Genomic DNA, 18,504 nt, shown 5'->3' on the forward strand with positions numbered 1-18,504 from the left:
CCCCACAGCAGCTCCTGCCCCATAGATCTGACCCACATGTTCCCAAGAGCAGCACTGCCCCATTGATTTGACCCACATCAGCCCCACAGTAGCTCCTGCCCCATAGATCTGACCCCCATCAGCCCCACTGCAGCTCTGGCCTCATAGATCTGACACACATCATATGTAAAGCAGCTGCTGCCCAATAGATATGACCCACATCAGCTCCTGCCCCATAGATCTGACCCCCATCAGGCCCACAACAGCTCCTGACCCATAGCTCTGACCCACATCTGCACCACAGCAGCTCCTCCCCATAGATCTAACACCCATCAGCCTCACAGCAGCTCCTGCCCCATAGATAAGCACTACATCTGCCCCACAGCAGCTCCTGCACCATAGGTCTGACCCACATCTGCAACACAGCAGCTCCTGCTCCATAAATCTGACCAACATCAGGCCCACATCTGTTCCTGCCCCATAGATCTGACCCACAGCAGCTCCTGCCCCATAGATCTGACCCACATCAGCCCCACTGCAGCTCCTGCCCCATAGATCTGACCCACATCAGACCCACAGCAGCTGCTGACCAAAAGATCTGACCCACATCTGCCCCACAGCAGCTCCTGCCCCATAGACCTGACCCACATGTTCCCCACAGCAGCTCCTGCCCCATAGATCTGACCCAGAGCATCTCCTGCCCCATAGATCTGACCCACAGCATCTCCTGCCCCATAGATCTGAACCCAATCAGCCCCACAACAGCTCCTGCCCCATAGATCTAACCCACATCAGCCCCACAGCAGCTCCTGCCCCATAGATCTGACACACATCATATGTAAAGCAGCTGCTGCCCAGTAGATATGACCCACAGCAGCTTCAGCCCCAAGGATCTGACCCACATCAGCCCCACAGCAGCTCCTCCCCATAGATCTAACACCCATCAGCCTCACAGCAGCTCCTGCCCCATAGATATGCCCTACATCTGCCCCACAGAAGCTCCTGCACCATAGAACTGACCCACATCTGGAACACAGCAGCTCCTGCTCCATAAATCTGACCAACATCAGGCCCACATCTGTTCCTGCCCCATAGATCTGACCCACAGCAGCTCCTGCCCCATAGATCTGACTCACATTTGCCACACAGCAGTTCCTGCCCCATAGATCTGACCCAAATCTGCCCCACAGCAGATCCTGCCAAATAGATCTTAACCACAGCAGCTCCTGCCCCATAGATCTGACCCACATCAGCCCCACAGCAGCTCCTACACCATTGATCTGACCCACATCTGCCACACACCATCTCCTACCCCATAGATCTGACCCACTTCTGCCCAACAGCAGCTCCTGCCCCATAGCTCTGACCCACATCTGCACCACAGCAGCTCCTCCCCATAGATCTAACACCCATCAGCCTCACAGCAGCTCCTGCCCCATAGATATGCCCTACATCTGCCCCACAGCAGCTCCTGCACCATAGATCTGACCCACATCTGCAACACAGCAGCTCCTGCTCCATAAATGTGACCAACATCAGGCCCACATCTGTTCCTGCCCCATAGATCTGACCCACATTTGCCACACAGCAGCTCCTGCCCCATAGATCTGACCCAAATCTGCCCCACAGCAGATCCTGCCAAATAGATCTTAACCACAGCAGCTCCTGCCCCATAGATCTGACCCGCATCAGCCCCAAAGCAGCTCCTGCCCCATAGATCTGACCCACATCTGCCACACACCATCTCCTACCCCATAGATCTTACCCACTTCTGCCCCACAGCATCTCCTGCCCCATAGCTCTGACCCACATCTGCACCACAGCAGCTCCTCCCCATAGATCTAACACCCATCAGCCTCACAGCAGCTCCTGCCCCATAGATATGCCCTACATCTGCACCACAGCAGCTCCTGCCTTATAGATCTGAGCCACATCAGCCCCACAGCAGCTCCTGCCCCATAGATCTGACCCACATCAGACCCACAGCAGCTGCTGACCCATAGATCTGACCCACATATGTCGCACAGCAGCACCTGCCCCATAGATCAGACCAAGATCAGCCCCACAGTAGCTCCTGCCCCATAGATCTGACCCCCATCAGCCCCACAGCACCTCCTACACCATAGATCTGACCCACATCTGCCACACAGCAGCTCCTGCCCCATAGCTCTGACCCACATCTGCACCACAGCAGCTCCTCCCCATAGATCTAACACCAATCAGCCTCACAGCAGCTCCTGCCCCATAGATAAGCCCTACATCTGCCCCACAGCAGCTCCTGCACCATAGATCTGACTCACATCTGAAACACAGCAGCTCCTGCTCCATAAATCTGACCAACATCAGGCCCACATCTGTTCCTGCCCCATAGATCTGAACCACAGCAGCTCCTGCCCCATAGATCTGACCCAAATCAGCCCCACAGCAGCTCCTGCCACATAGATCTGACCCAAATCAGACCCACAGCAGCTGCTGACCCATAGATCTGACCCACATCTGCCCCACAGCAGCTCCTGCCCCATAGACCTGACCCAAATCTGCCCCACAGCAGATCCTGCCAAATAGATCTTAACCACAGCAGCTCCTGCCCCATAGATCTGACCCACATCAGCCCCATAGCAGCTCCTACACCATAGATCTGACCCACATCTGCCACACACCATCTCCTACCCCATAGATCTTACCCACTTCTGCCCCACAGCAGCTCCTGCCCCATAGCTCTGACCCACATCTGCACCACAGCAGCTCCTCCCCATAGATCTAACACCCATCAGCCTCACAGCAGCTCCTGCCCCATAGATGTAACCCACATCAGCCCCACAGCAGCTCCTGTCCCATAGATCTGACCCAAATCAGCCCCGCAGCAGCTCCTGCCCCATAGATCTAACCCACATCAGCCCCACAGCAGATCCTGCCCCATAGATCTGACCCCCATCAGCCCCACAACAGCTCCTGCCCCATAGATCTAACCCACATCAGCCCCACAGCAGCTCCTGCCCCATAGATCTGACACACATCATATGTAAAGCAGCTGCTGCCCAATAGATATGACCCACAGCAGCTTCAGCCGCAAGGATCTGAACCACATCAGCCCCACAGCATCTCCTGCCCCATAGATCTGACCCACATCTGCCCCAAAGCATCTCCTGCCCCATAGATCTTTCCCACATCAGCCCCACAGCAGATCCTGCCCATAGATCTGACCCACATATGTCGCACAGCAGCACCTGCCCCATAGATCTGACCCACATCTGTCGCACAGCAGCTCCTTCCCATAGATGAGACCAACATCAGCCCCACAGTAGCTCCTGCCCCATAGATCTGACCCCCATCAGCCCCACAGTAGCTCCTGCCCCATTGATCTGACACACATCATATGTAAATCAGCTGCTGTCCAATAGATATGACCCACAACAGCTCCTGCCCCATAGATCTTACCCACATCGGCCCCACAGTAGCTCCTGCCCCATAGATCTGACCCCCATCAGCCCCACTGCAGCTCCGGCCCCATAGATCTGACACACATCATATGTAAAGCAGCTGCTGCCCAATAGATATGACCCACAAAAGCTCCTGCCCCATAGATCTAACCCACAGCAGCCCCACAGCAGCTCCTGCCCCATAGATCTGACCCAAATCAGCCCCGCAGCAGCTCCTGCCTCATAGATCAGACCAACATCAGCCCCACAGTAGCTCCTGCCCTAAGGATCTGACCACCATAAGCCCCACAACAGCTCCTGCCCCATAGATCTAACCCACATCAGCCCCACAGCAGCTCCTGCCCCATAGATCTGACACACATCATATGTAAAGCAGCTGCTGCCCAATAGATATGACACACAGCAGCATCAGCCCCAAGGATCTGACCCACATCAGCCCCACAGCAACTCCTGCCCCATAGATCTGACCCACATTTGCCCCAAAGCATCTCCTAACCCACAGATCTTTCCCACATCAGCCCCACAGCAGATCCTGCCCCATAGATCTGACCCACATATGTCGCACAGCAGCACCTGCCCCATAGATCTGACCCACATCTGTCGCACAGCAGCCCCTGCCCCATTAATCAGACCAACATCAGCCCCACAGTAGCTCCTGCCCCATAGATCTGACCCCCATCAGCCCCACAGTAGCTCCTGCCCCATAGATCTGAACCCCATCAGCCCCACAACAGCTCCAGCCCCATAGATCTAACCCACATCAGCCCCACAGCAGCTCCTGCCCCATAGATCTGACACACATCATATGTAAAGCAGCTGCTGCCCAATAGATATGACACACAGCAGCATCAGCCCCAAGGATCTGACCCACATCAGCCCCACAGCAACTCCTGCCCCATAGATCTGACCCACATTTGCCCCAAAGCATCTCCTAACCCACAGATCTTTCCCACATCAGCCCCACAGCAGATCCTGCCCCATAGATCTGACCCACATATGTCGCACAGCAGCACCTGCCCCATAGATCTGACCCACATCTGTCGCACAGCAGCCCCTGCCCCATTAATCAGACCAACATCAGCCCCACAGTAGCTCCTGCCCCATAGATCTGACCCCCATCAGCCCCACAGTAGCTCCTGACCCATAGATCTGAACCCCATCAGCCCCACAACAGCTCCTGCCCCATAGATCTGACACACATCATATGTAAAGCAGCTGCTGCTTAATAGATATGACCCACAGCAGCTTCAGCCCCAAGGATCTGACCCACATCAGCCCCACAGTAGCTCCTGCCCCATAGATCTGACCCCCATCAGCCCCACAGCAGGTCCTGCCCCATAGATCTGAACCCCATCAGCCCCACAGTAGCTCCTGCCCCATAGATCTGACCCACATCTGCCCCACAGCAGCTCCTGCCCCATAGACCTGACACACATGTTCCCCACAGCATCTCCTGCCCCATAGATCTGACACACAGCATCTCCTGCCCCATAGATCTGACCCCCATCAGCCCCACTGCAGCTCCTACCCCATAGATCTGACACACATCATATGTAAAGCAGCTGCTGCCCAATAGATATGACCCACAACAGCTCCTGCCCCATAGATCTGACCCAAATCAGCCCCGCAGCAGCTCCTGCCCCATAGATCAGACCAACATCAGCCCCACAGTAGCTCCTGCCCTAAGGATCTGACCCCCATCAGCCCCACAACAGCTTTTGCCCCATAGATCTGACCCACATCAGCCCCACAGCAGCTCCTGCCCCATAGATCTGACACACATCTGTCGCACAGCAGCTCCTGCCCTATAGATCTGACCCACATCAGCCCCACAGCAGCTCCTGCCCCATAGATCTGACCCACATGTTCCCAAGAGCAGCTCTGCCCCATTGATTTGACCCACATCAGCCCCACTGCAGCTCCGGCCCCATAGATCTGACCCCCATCAGCCCCACTGCAGCTCCGGCCCCATAGATCTGACCCACATCTGCACCACAGCAGCTCCTGCACCATAGATCTGACCCACATCTGCAACACAGCAGCTCCTGCTCCATAAATCTGACAAACATCAGGCCTCCATCTGTTCCTGCCCCATAGATCTGACCCACAGCAGCTCCTGCCCCATAGATCTGACCCACATCAGACCCACAGCAGCTGCTGACCCATAGATCTGACCCACATCAGACCCACAACAGCTGCTGACCCATAGATCTGACCCACATCTGCCCCACAGCAGCTCCTGCCCCATAGACCTGACACACATGTACCCCACAGCATCTCCAGCCCCATAGATCTGACCCACAGCATCTCCTGCCCCATAGATCTGACCCCCATCAGCCCCACAACAGCTCCTGCCCCATAGATCTAACCCACATCAGCCCCAGAGCAGCTCCTGCCCCATAGATCTGACCCAAATCAGCCCCGCAGCAGCTCCTGCCCCATAGATCAGACCAACATCAGCCCCACAATAGCTCCTGCCCTAAGGATCTGACCCCCATCAGCCCCACAACAGCTCCTGCCCCATAGATCTAACCCACATCAGCCCCACAGCAGCTCCTGCCCCATAGATCTGACACACATCATATGTAAAGCAGCTGTTGCCCAATACATATGACCCACAGCAGCATCAGCCCCAAGGATCTGACCCACATCAGCCCCACAGCAACTCCTGCCCCATAGATCTGACTCACATCTGCCCCAAAGCATCTCCTGCCCCATAGATCTTTCCCACATCAGCCCCACAGCAGATCCTGCCCCATAGATCTGACCCACATATGTCGCACAGCAGCACCTGCCCCATAGATCTGACCCACATCTGTCGCACAGCAGCTCCTGCCCCATAGATCAGACCAACATCAGCCCCACAGCATCTCCTGCCCCATAGATCTGAACCCCATCAGCCCCACAACAGCTCCTGCCCCATAGATCTAACCCACATCAGCCCCACAGCAGCTCCTGCCCCATAGATCTGACCCACATCAGACCCACAGCAGCTGCTGACCCATAGATCTGACCCACATATGTCGCACAGCAGCACCTGCCCCATAGATCAGACCAAGATCAGCCCCACAGTAGCTCCTGCCCCATAGATCTGACCCCCATCAGCCCCACAGCACCTCCTACACCATAGATCTGACCCACATCTGCCACACAGCAGCTCCTGCCCCATAGCTCTGACCCACATCTGCACCACAGCAGCTCCTCCCCATAGATCTAACACCAATCAGCCTCACAGCAGCTCCTGCCCCATAGATAAGCCCTACATCTGCCCCACAGCAGCTCCTGCACCATAGATCTGACTCACATCTGAAACACAGCAGCTCCTGCTCCATAAATCTGACCAACATCAGGCCCACATCTGTTCCTGCCCCATAGATCTGACCCACAGCAGCTCCTGCCCCTTAGATCTGACCCACATTTGCCACACAGCAGCTCCTGCCCCATAGATCTGACCCAAATCTGCCCCACAGCAGATCCTGCCAAATAGATCTTAACCACAGCAGCTCCTGCCCCATAGATCTGACCCACATCAGCCCCATAGCAGCTCCTACACCATAGATCTGACTCACATCTGCCACACACCATCTCCTACCCCATAGATCTTACCCACTTCTGCCCCACAGCAGCTCCTGCCCCATAGCTCTGACCCACATCTGCACCACAGCAGCTCCTCCCCATAGATCTAACACCCATCAGCCTCACAGCAGCTCCTGCCCCATAGATGTAACCCACATCAGCCCCACAGCAGCTCCTGTCCCATAGATCTGACCCAAATCAGCCCCGCAGCAGCTCCTGCCCCATAGATCTAACCCACATCAGCCCCACAGCAGATCCTGCCCCATAGATCTGACCCCCATCAGCCCCACAACAGCTCCTGCCCCATAGATCTAACCCACATCAGCCCCACAGCAGCTCCTGCCCCATAGATCTGACACACATCATATGTAAAGCAGCTGCTGCCCAATAGATATGACCCACAGCAGCTTCAGCCGCAAGGATCTGAACCACATCAGCCCCACAGCATCTCCTGCCCCATAGATCTGACCCACATCTGCCCCAAAGCATCTCCTGCCCCATAGATCTTTCCCACATCAGCCCCACAGCAGATCCTGCCCCATAGATCTGACCCACATATGTCGCACAGCAGCACCTGCCCCATAGATCTGACCCACATCTGTCGCACAGCAGCTCCTTCCCATAGATGAGACCAACATCAGCCCCACAGTAGCTCCTGCCCCATAGATCTGACCCCCATCAGCCCCACAGTAGCTCCTGCCCCATTGATCTGACACACATCATATGTAAATCAGCTGCTGTCCAATAGATATGACCCACAACAGCTCCTGCCCCATAGATCTTACCCACATCGGCCCCACAGTAGCTCCTGCCCCATAGATCTGACCCCCATCAGCCCCACTGCAGCTCCGGCCCCATAGATCTGACACACATCATATGTAAAGCAGCTGCTGCCCAATAGATATGACCCACAACAGCTCCTGCCCCATAGATCTAACCCACAGCAGCCCCACAGCAGCTCCTGCCCCATAGATCTGACCCAAATCAGCCCCGCAGCAGCTCCTGCCTCATAGATCAGACCAACATCAGCCCCACAGTAGCTCCTGCCCTAAGGATCTGACCACCATAAGCCCCACAACAGCTCCTGCCCCATAGATCTAACCCACATCAGCCCCACAGCAGCTCCTGCCCCATAGATCTGACACACATCATATGTAAAGCAGCTGCTGCCCAGTAGATATGACCCACAGCAGCTTCAGCCCCAAGGATCTGACCCACATCAGCCCCACAGCAACTCCTGCTTCATAGATCTGACCCACATCTGCCCCAAAGCATCTCCTGCCCCACAGATCTTTCCTACATCAGCCCCACAGCAGATCCTGCCCCATAGATCTGACCCACATATGTCGCACAGCAGCACCTGCCCCATAGATCGGACCCACATCTGTCGCACAGCAGCTCCTACCCCATAGATGAGACCAACATCAGCCCCACAGTAGCTCCTGCCCCATAGATCTTACCCCCATCAGCCCCACAGTAGCTCCTGACCCATAGATCTGAACCCCATCAGCCCCACAACAGCTCCTGCCCCATAGATCTGACACACATCATATGTAAAGCAGCTGCTGCCCAATAGATATGACCCACAGCAGCTTCAGCCCCAAGGATCTGACCCACATCAGCCCCACAGTAGCTCCTGCCCCATAGATCTGACCCCCATCAGCCCCACAGCAGGTCCTGCCCCATAGATCTGAACCCCATCAGCCCCACAGCAGCTCCTGCCCCATAGATCTGACCCACATCTGCCCCACAGCAGCTCCTGCCACATAGACCTGACACACATGTTCCCCACAGCAGCTCCTGCCCCATAGATCTGACACACATCATATGTAAAGCAGCTGCTGCCCAGTAGATATGACCCACAGCAGCTTCAGCCCCAAGGATCTGACCCACATCAGCCCCACAGCAGCTCCTGCCCCATAGATCTGACCCACATCTGTCGCACAGCAGCTCCTGCCCTATAGATCTGACCCACATCAGCCCCACAGCAGCTCCTGCCCCATAGATCTGACCCACATGTTCCCAAGAGCAGCTGTGCCCCATTGATTTGACCCACATCAGCCCCACAGTAGCTCCTGCCCCATAGATCTTACCCCCATCAGCCCCACTGCAGCTCCGGCCCCATAGATCTGACACACATCATATGTAAAGCAGCTGCTGCCCAATAGATATGACCCACAACAGCTCCTGCCCCATAGATCTAACCCACAGCAGCCCCACAGCAGCTCCTGCCCCATAGATCTGACCTACATCATCTCCACTGCAGCTCCTGCCCCATAGATCTGACCCAAATCTGCCCCACAGCAGATCCTGCCAAATAGATCTTAACCACAGCAGCTCCTGCCCCATAGATCTGACCCACATCTGCCACACAGCAGCTCCTGCCCCATAGCTCTGACCCACATCTGCACCACAGCAGCTCCTCCCCATAGATCTGACCCACATCTGCAACACAGCAGCTCCTGCTCCATGAATCTGACCAACATCAGGCCCCCATCTGTTCCTGCCCCATAGATCTGACCCACAGCATCTCCTGCCCCATAGATCTGACCCCCATCAGCCCCACAACAGCTCTTGCCCCATAGATCTGACCCACATCAGACCCACAGCAGCTGCTGACCAATAGATCTGACCCACATCTGCCCCACAGCAGCTCCTGCCCCATAGACCTGACACACATGTTCCCCACAGCATCTCCTGCCCCATAGATCTGACCCACAGCATCTCCTGCCCCATAGATCTAACACCCATCAGCCCCACAACAGCTCCTGCCCCATAGATCTAACCCACATCAGCCCCACAGCAGCTCCTGCCCCATAGATCTGACCCAAATCAGCCCCGCAGCAGCTCCTGCCTCATAGATCAGACCAACATCAGCCCCACAGTAGCTCCTGCCCTAAGGATCTGACCCCCATAAGCCCCACAACAGCTCCTGCCCCATAGATCTAACCCACATCAGCCCCACAGCAGCTCCTGCCCCATAGATCTGACACACATCATATGTAAAGCAGCTGCTGCCCAGTAGATATGACCCACAGCAGCTTCAGCCCCAAGGATCTGACCCACATCAGCCCCACAGCAACTCCTGCTTCATAGATCTGACCCACATCTGCCCCAAAGCATCTCCTGCCCCATAGATCTTTCCTACATCAGCCCCACAGCAGATTCTGCCCCATAGATCTGACCCACATATGTCGCACAGCAGCACCTGCCCCATAGATCTGACCCACATCTGTCGCACAGCAGCTCCTGCCCCATAGATCAGACCAACATCAGCCCCACAGTAGCTCCTGCCCCATAGATCTGACCCCCATCAGCCCCACAGTAGCTCCTGCCCCATAGATCTGAACCCCATCAGCCCCACAACAGCTCCTGCCCCATAGATCTAACCCACATCAGCCCCACAGCAGCTCCTGCCCCATAGATCTGACACACATCATATGTAAAGCAGCTGCTGCCCAGTAGATATGACCCACAGCAGCTTCAGCCCCAAGGATCTGACCTACATCAGCCCCACAGCAGCTCCTGCCCCATAGATCTGACCCACATCTGTCGCACAGCAGCTCCTGCCCTATAGATCTGACCCACATCAGCCCCACAGCAGCTCCTGCCCCATAGATCTGACCCACATGTTCCCAAGAGCAGCTCTGCCCCATTGATTTGACCCACATCAGCCCCACTGCAGCTCCGGCTTCATAGATCTGACACACATCATATGTAAAGCAGCTGCTGCCCAATAGATCTGACCCACAACAGCTCCTGCCCCATAGATCTAACCCACAGCAGCCCCACAGCAGCTCCTGCCCCATAGATCTGACCCAAATCTGCCCCACAGCAGATCCTGCCAAATAGATCTTAACCACAGCAGCTCCTGCCCCATAGATCTGACCCACATCAGCCCCACAGCAGCTCCTACACCATAGATCTGACCCACATCTGCCACACAGCAACTCCTGCCCCATAGCTCTGACCCACATCTGCACCACAGCAGCTCCTCCCCATAGATCTGACCCACATCTGCAACACAGCAGCTCCTGCTCCATAAATCTGACCAACATAAGGCCCCCATCTGTTCCTGCCCCATAGATCTGACCCACAGCAGCTCCTGCCCCATAGATCTGACCCACATCAGACCCACAGCAGCTGATGACCCATAGATCTGACCCACATCTGCCCCACCGTAGCTCCTGCCCCATAGACCTGACACACATGTTCCCCACAGCATCTCCTGCCCCATAGATCTGACCCACAGCATCTCCGGCCCGATAGATCTAACACCCATCAGCCCCACAACAGCTCCTGCCCCATAGATCTAACCCACATCAGCCCCACAGCAGCTCCTGCCCCATAGATCTGACCCAAATCAGCCCCGCAGCAGCTCCTGCCTCATAGATCAGACCAACATCAGCCCCACAGTAGCTCCTGCCCTAAGGATCTGACCACCATAAGCCCCACAACAGCTCCTGCCCCATAGATCTAACCCACATCAGCCCCACAGCAGCTCCTGCCCCATAGATCTGACACACATCATATGTAAAGCAGCTGCTGCCCAATAGATATGACACACAGCAGCATCAGCCCCAAGGATCTGACCCACATCAGCCCCACAGCAACTCCTGCCCCATAGATCTGACCCGCATCTGCCCCAAAGCATCTCCTGCCCCACAGATCTTTCCCACATCAGCCCCACAGCAGATCCTGCCCCATAGATCTGACCCACATATGTCGCACAGCAGCACCTGCCCCATAGATCTGACCCACATCTGTCGCACAGCAGCTCCTGCCCTATAGATCTGACCCACATCAGCCCCACAGCAGCTCCTGCCCCATAGATCTGACCCACATGTTCCCAAGAGCAGCTCTGCCCCATTGATTTGACCCACATCAGCCCCACAGTAGCTCCTGCCCCATAGATCTGACCCCCATCAGCCCCACTGCAGCTCCGGCCCCATAGATCTGACACACATCATATGTAAAGCAGCTGCTGCCCAATAGATATGATCCACAACAGCTCCTGCCCCATAGATCTGACCCACAGCAGCCCCACAGCAGCTCCTGCCCCATAGATCTGACCTACATCATCTCCACTGCAGCTCCTGCCCCATAGATCTGACCCAAATCTGCCCCACAGCAGATCCTGCCAAATAGATCTTAACCACAGCAGCTCCTGCCCCATAGATCTGACCCACATCAGCCCCACAGCAGCTCCTACACCATAGATCTGACCCACATCTGCCACACAGCAGCTCCTGCCCCATAGCTCTGACCCACATCTGCACCACAGCAGCTCCTCCCCATAGATCTGACCCACATCTGCAACAAAGCAGCTCCTGCTCCATAAATCTGACCAACATCAGGCCCACATCTGTTCCTGCCCCATAGATCTGACCCACAGCAGCTCCTGCCCCATAGATCTGACCCACATCAGACCCACAGCAGCTGCTGACCCATAGATCTGACCCACATCAGACCCACAGCAGCTGCTGACCCATAGATCTGACCCAAATCTGCCCCACAGCAGCTCCTGCCCCATAGACCTGACACACATGTTCCCCACAGCATCTCCTGCCCCATAGATCTGACCCACAGCATCTCCTGCCCCATAGATCTGACCCCCATCAGCCCCACAACAGCTCTTGCCCCATAGATCTAACCCACATCAGCCCCACAACAGCTCCTGCCCCATAGATCAGACCCAAATCAGCCCCGCAGCAGCTCCTGCCCCATAGATCAGACCAACACCAGCCCCACAGTAGCTCCTGCCCTAAGGATCTGACCCCCATCAGCCCCACAACAGCTCCTGCCCCATAGATCTAACCCACATCAGCCCCACAGCAGCTCCTGCCCCATAGATCTGACACAGATCATATGTAAAGAAGCTGCTGCCCAATAGATATGACCCACAGCAGCATCAGCCCCAAGGATCTGACCCACATCAGCCCCACAGGAACTCCTGCCCCATAGATCTGACCCACATCTGCCCCAAAGCGTCTCCTGCCCCATAGATCTTTCCCACATCAGCCCCACAGCAGAACCTGCCCCATAGATCTGACCCACATATGTCGCACAGCAGCACCTGCCCCATAGATCTGACCCACATCTGTCGCACAGCAGCTCCTGCCCCATAGATCAGACCAACATCAGCCCCACAGTAGCTCCTGCCCCATAGATCTGACCCCCATCAGCCCCACAGTAGCTCCTGCCCCATAGATCTGAACCCCATCAGCCCCACAACAGCTCCTGCCCCATAGATCTAACCCACATCAGCCCCACAGCAGCTCCTGCCCCATAGATCTGACACACATCATATGTAAAGCAGCTGTTGCCCAATAGATATGACCCACAGCAGCATCAGCCCCAAGGATCTGACCCACATCAGCCCCACAGCAACTCCTGCCCCATAGATCTGACTCACATCTGCCCCAAAGCATTTCCTGCCCCATAGATCTTTCCCACATCAGCCCCACAGCAGATCCTGCCCCATAGATCTGACCCACATATGTCGCACAGCAGCACCTGCCCCATAGATCTGACCCACATCTGTCGCACAGCAGCTCCTGCCCCATAGATCAGACCAACATCAGCCCCACAGTAGCTCCTGCCCCATAGATCTGACCCACATCTGTCGCACAGCAGCTCCTGCCCTATAGATCTGACCCACATCAGCCCCACAGCAGCTCCTGCCCCATAGATCTGACCCACATGTTCCCAAGAGCAGCTGTGCCCCATTGATTTGACCCACATCAGCCCCACAGTAGCTCCTGCCCCATAGATCTGACCCCCATCAGCCCCACTGCAGCTCCGGCCCCATAGATCTGACACACATCATATGTAAAGCAGCTGCTGCCCAATAGATATGACCCACAACAGCTCCTGCCCCATAGATCTAACCCACAGCAGCCCCACAGCAGCTCCTGCCCCATAGATCTGACCTACATCATCTCCACTGCAGCTCCTGCCCCATAGATCTGACCCAAATCTGCCCCACAGCAGATCCTGCCAAATAGATCTTAACCACAGCAGCTCCGGCCCCATAGATCTGACACACATCATATGTAAAGCAGCTGCTGCCCAATAGATATGACCCACAACAGCTCCTGCCCCATAGATCTAACCCACAGCAGCCCCACAGCAGCTCCTGCCCCATAGATCTGACCTACATCATCTCCACTGCAGATCCTGCCCCATAGATCTGACCCAAATCTGCCCCACAGCAGATCCTGCCAAATAGATCTTAACCACAGCAGCTCCTGCCCCATAGATCTGACCCACATCTGCCACACAGCAGCTCCTGCCCCATAGCTCTGACCCACATCTGCACCACAGCAGCTCCTCCCCATAGATCTGACCCACATCTGCAACACAGCAGCTCCTGCTCCATAAATCTGACCAACATCAGGCTCCCATCTGTTCCTGCCCCATATATCTGACCCACAGCAGCTCCTGCCCCATAGATCTGACCCACATCAGACCCACAGCAGCTGCTGACCCATAGATCTGACCCACATCAGACCCACAGCAGCTGCTGACCCATAGATCTGACCCACATCTGCCCCACAGCAGCTCCTGCCCCATAGACCTGACACACATGTTCCCCACAGCATCTCCTGCCCCATAGATCTGACCCACAGCATCTCCTGCCCCATAGATCTAACACCCATCAGCCCCATAACAGCTCCTGCCCCATAGATCTAACCCACATCAGCCCCACAGCAGCTCCTGCCCCATAGATCTGACCCAAATCAGCCCCGCAGCAGCTCCTGCCTCATAGATCAGACCAACATCAGCCCCACAGTAGCTCCTGCCCTAAGGATCTGACCCCCATAAGCCCCACAACAGCTCCTGCCCCATAGATCTAACCCACATCAGCCCCACAGCAGCTCCTGCCCCATAGATCTGACACACATCATATGTAAAGCAGCTGCTGCCCAGTAGATATGACCCACAGCAGCTTCAGCCCCAAAGATCTGACCCACATCAGCCCCACAGCAACTCCTGCTTCATAGATCTGACCCACATCTGCCCCAAAGCATCTCCTGCCCCATAGATCTTTCCTACATCAGCCCCACAGCAGATTCTGCCCCATAGATCTGACCCACATATGTCGCACAGCAGCACCTGCCCCATAGATCTGACCCACATCTGCCGCACAGCAGCTCCTGCCCCATAGATCTGACCCCCATCAGCCCCACAGTAGCTCCTGCCCCATAGATCTGAACCCCATCAGCCCCACAACAGCTCCTGCCCCATAGATCTAACCCACATCAGCCCCACAGCAGCTCCTGCCCCATAGATCTGACACACATCATATGTAAAGCAGCTGCTGCCCAGTAGATATGACCCACAGCAGCTTCAGCCCCAAGGATCTGACCTACATCAGCCCCACAGCAGCTCCTGCCCCATAGATCTGACCCACATCTGTTGCACAGCAGCTCCTGCCCTATAGATCTGACCCACATCAGCCCCACAGCAGCTCCTGCCCCATAGATCTGACCCACATGTTCCCAAGAGCAGCTCTGCCCCATTGACTTGACCCACATCAGCCCCACAGTAGCTCCTGCCCCATAGATCTGACCCCCATCAGCCCCACTGCAGCTCCGGCTTCATAGATCTGACACACATCATATGTAAAGCAGCTGCTGCCCAATAGATCTGACCCACAACAGCTCCTGCCCCATAGATCTAACCCACAGCAGCCCCACAGCAGCTCCTGCCCCATAGATCTGACCCAAATCTGCCCCACAGCAGATCCTGCCAAATAGATCTTAACCACAGCAGCTCCTGCCCCATAGATCTGACCCACATCAGCCCCACAGCAGCTCCTACACCATTGATCTGACCCACATCTGCCACACAGCAACTCCTGCCCCATAGCTCTGACCCACATCTGCACCACAGCAGCTCCTCCCCATAGATCTGACCCACATCTGCAACACAGCAGCTCCTGCTCCATAAATCTGACCAACATCAGGCCCCCATCTGTTCCTGCCCCATAGATCTGACCCACAGCAGCTCCTGCCCCATAGATCTGACCCACATCAGACCCACAGCAGCTGATGACCCATAGATCTGACCCACATCTGCCCCACAGTAGCTCCTGCCCCATAGACCTGACACACATGTTCCCCACAGCATCTCCTGCCCCATAGATCTGACCCACAGCATCTCCAGCCCCATAGATCTAACACCCATCAGCCCCACAACAGCTCCTGCCCCATAGATCTAACCCACATCAGCCCCACAGCAGCTCCTGCCCCATAGATCTGACCCAAATCAGCCCCGCAGCAGCTCCTGCCTCATAGATCAGACCAACATCAGCCCCACAGTAGCTCCTGCCCTAAGGATCTGACCACCATAAGCCCCACAACAGCTCCTGCCCCATAGATCTAACCCACATCAGCCCCACAGCAGCTCCTGCCCCATAGATCTGACACACATCATATGTAAAGCAGCTTCTGCCCAATAGATATGACACACAGCAGCATCAGCCCCAAGGATCTGACCCACATCAGCCCCACAGTAACTCCTGCCCCATAGATCTGACCCACATCTGCCCCAAAGCATCTCCTGCCCCACAGATCTTTCCCACATCAGCCCCACAGCAGATCCTGCCCCATAGATCTGACCCACATATGTCGCACAGCAGCACCTGCCCCATAGATCTGACCCACATCTGTCGCACAGCAGCCCCTGCCCCATTAATCAGACCAACATCAGCCCCACAGTAGCTCCTGCCCCATAGATCTGACCCCCATCAGCCCCACAGTAGCTCCTGCCCCATAGATCTGAACCCCATCAGCCCCACAACAGCTCCTGCCCCATAGATCTAACCCACATCAGCCCCACAGCAGCTCCTGCCCCATAGATCTGACACACATCATATGTAAAGCAGCTGCTGCCCAGTAGATATGACCCACAGCAGCTTCAGCCCCAAGGATCTGACCCACATCAGCCCCACAGCAACTCCTGCTTCATAGATCTGACCCACATCTGCCCCAAAGCATCTCCTGCCCCACAGATCTTTCCTACATCAGCCCCACAGCAGATCCTGCCCCATAGATCTGACCCACATATGTCGCACAGCAGCACCTGCCCCATAGATCTGACCCACATCTGTCGCACAGGAGCTCCTGCCCCATAGATCAGACCAACATCAGCCCCACAGTAGCTCCTGCCCCATAGATCTGACCCCCATCAGCCCCACAGTAGCTCCTGCCCCATAGATCTGAACCCCATCAGCCCCACAACAGCTCCTGCCCCATAGATCTAACCCACATCAGCCCCACAGCAGCTCCTGCCCCATAGATCTGACACACATCATATGTAAAGCAGCTGCTGCCCAGTAGATATGACCCACAGCAGCTTCAGCCCCAAGGATCTGACCCACATCAGCCCCACAGCAGCTCCTGCCCCATAGATCTGACCCACATCTGTCGCACAGCAGCTCCTGCCCTATAGATCTGACCCACATCAGCCCCACAGCAGCTCCTGCCCCATAGATCTGACCCACATGTTCCCAAGAGCAGCTCTGCCCCATTGATTTGACCCACATCAGCCCCACAGTAGCTCCTGCCCCATAGATCTGACCCCCATCAGCCCCACTGCAGCTCCGGCCCCATAGATCTGACACACATCATATGTAAAGCAGCTGCTGCCCAATAGATATGACCCACAACTGCTCCTGCCCCATAGATCTAACCCACAGCAGCCCCACAGCAGCTCCTGCCCCATAGATCTGACCTACATCATCTCCACAGCAGCTCCTGCCCCATAGATCTGACCCAAATCTGCCCCACAGCAGATCCTGCCAAATAGATCTTAACCACAGCAGCTCCGGCCCCATAGATCTGACACACATCATATGTAAAGCAGATGCTGCCCAGTAGATCTGACCCACAACAGCTCCTGCCCCATAGATCTAACCCACAGCAGCCCCACAGCAGCTCCTGCCCCATAGATCTGACCTACATCATCTCCACTGCAGCTCCTGCCCCATAGATCTGACCCAAATCTGCCCCACAGCAGATCCTGCCAAATAGATCTTAACCACAGCAGCTCCTGCCCCATAGATCTGACCCAAATCAGCCCCACAGCAGCTCCTACACCATAGATCTGACCCACATCTGCCACACAGCAGCTCCTGCCCCATAGCTCTGACCCACATCTGCACCACAGCACCTCCTCCCCATAGATCTGACCACATCTGCAACAAAGCAGCTCCTGCTCCATAAATCTGACCAACATCAGGCCCACATCTGTTCCTGCCCCATAGATCTGACCCACAGCACCTCCTGCCCCATAGATCTGACCCACATCAGACCCACAGCAGCTGCTGACCCATAGATCTGACCCACATCAGACCCACAGCAGCTGCTGACCCATAGATCTGACCCAAATCTGCCCCACAGCAGCTCCTGCCCCATAGACCTGACACACATGTTCCCCACAGCATCTCCTGCCCCATAGATCTGACCCACAGCATCTCCTGCCCCATAGATCTGACCCCCAT

This window comes from Coturnix japonica, chromosome 9, assembly GCF_054131305.1.
Source record: "Coturnix japonica strain WE chromosome 9, WE-NBRP24, whole genome shotgun sequence".
In the NCBI taxonomy this organism is placed as follows: domain Eukaryota; kingdom Metazoa; phylum Chordata; class Aves; order Galliformes; family Phasianidae; genus Coturnix; species Coturnix japonica.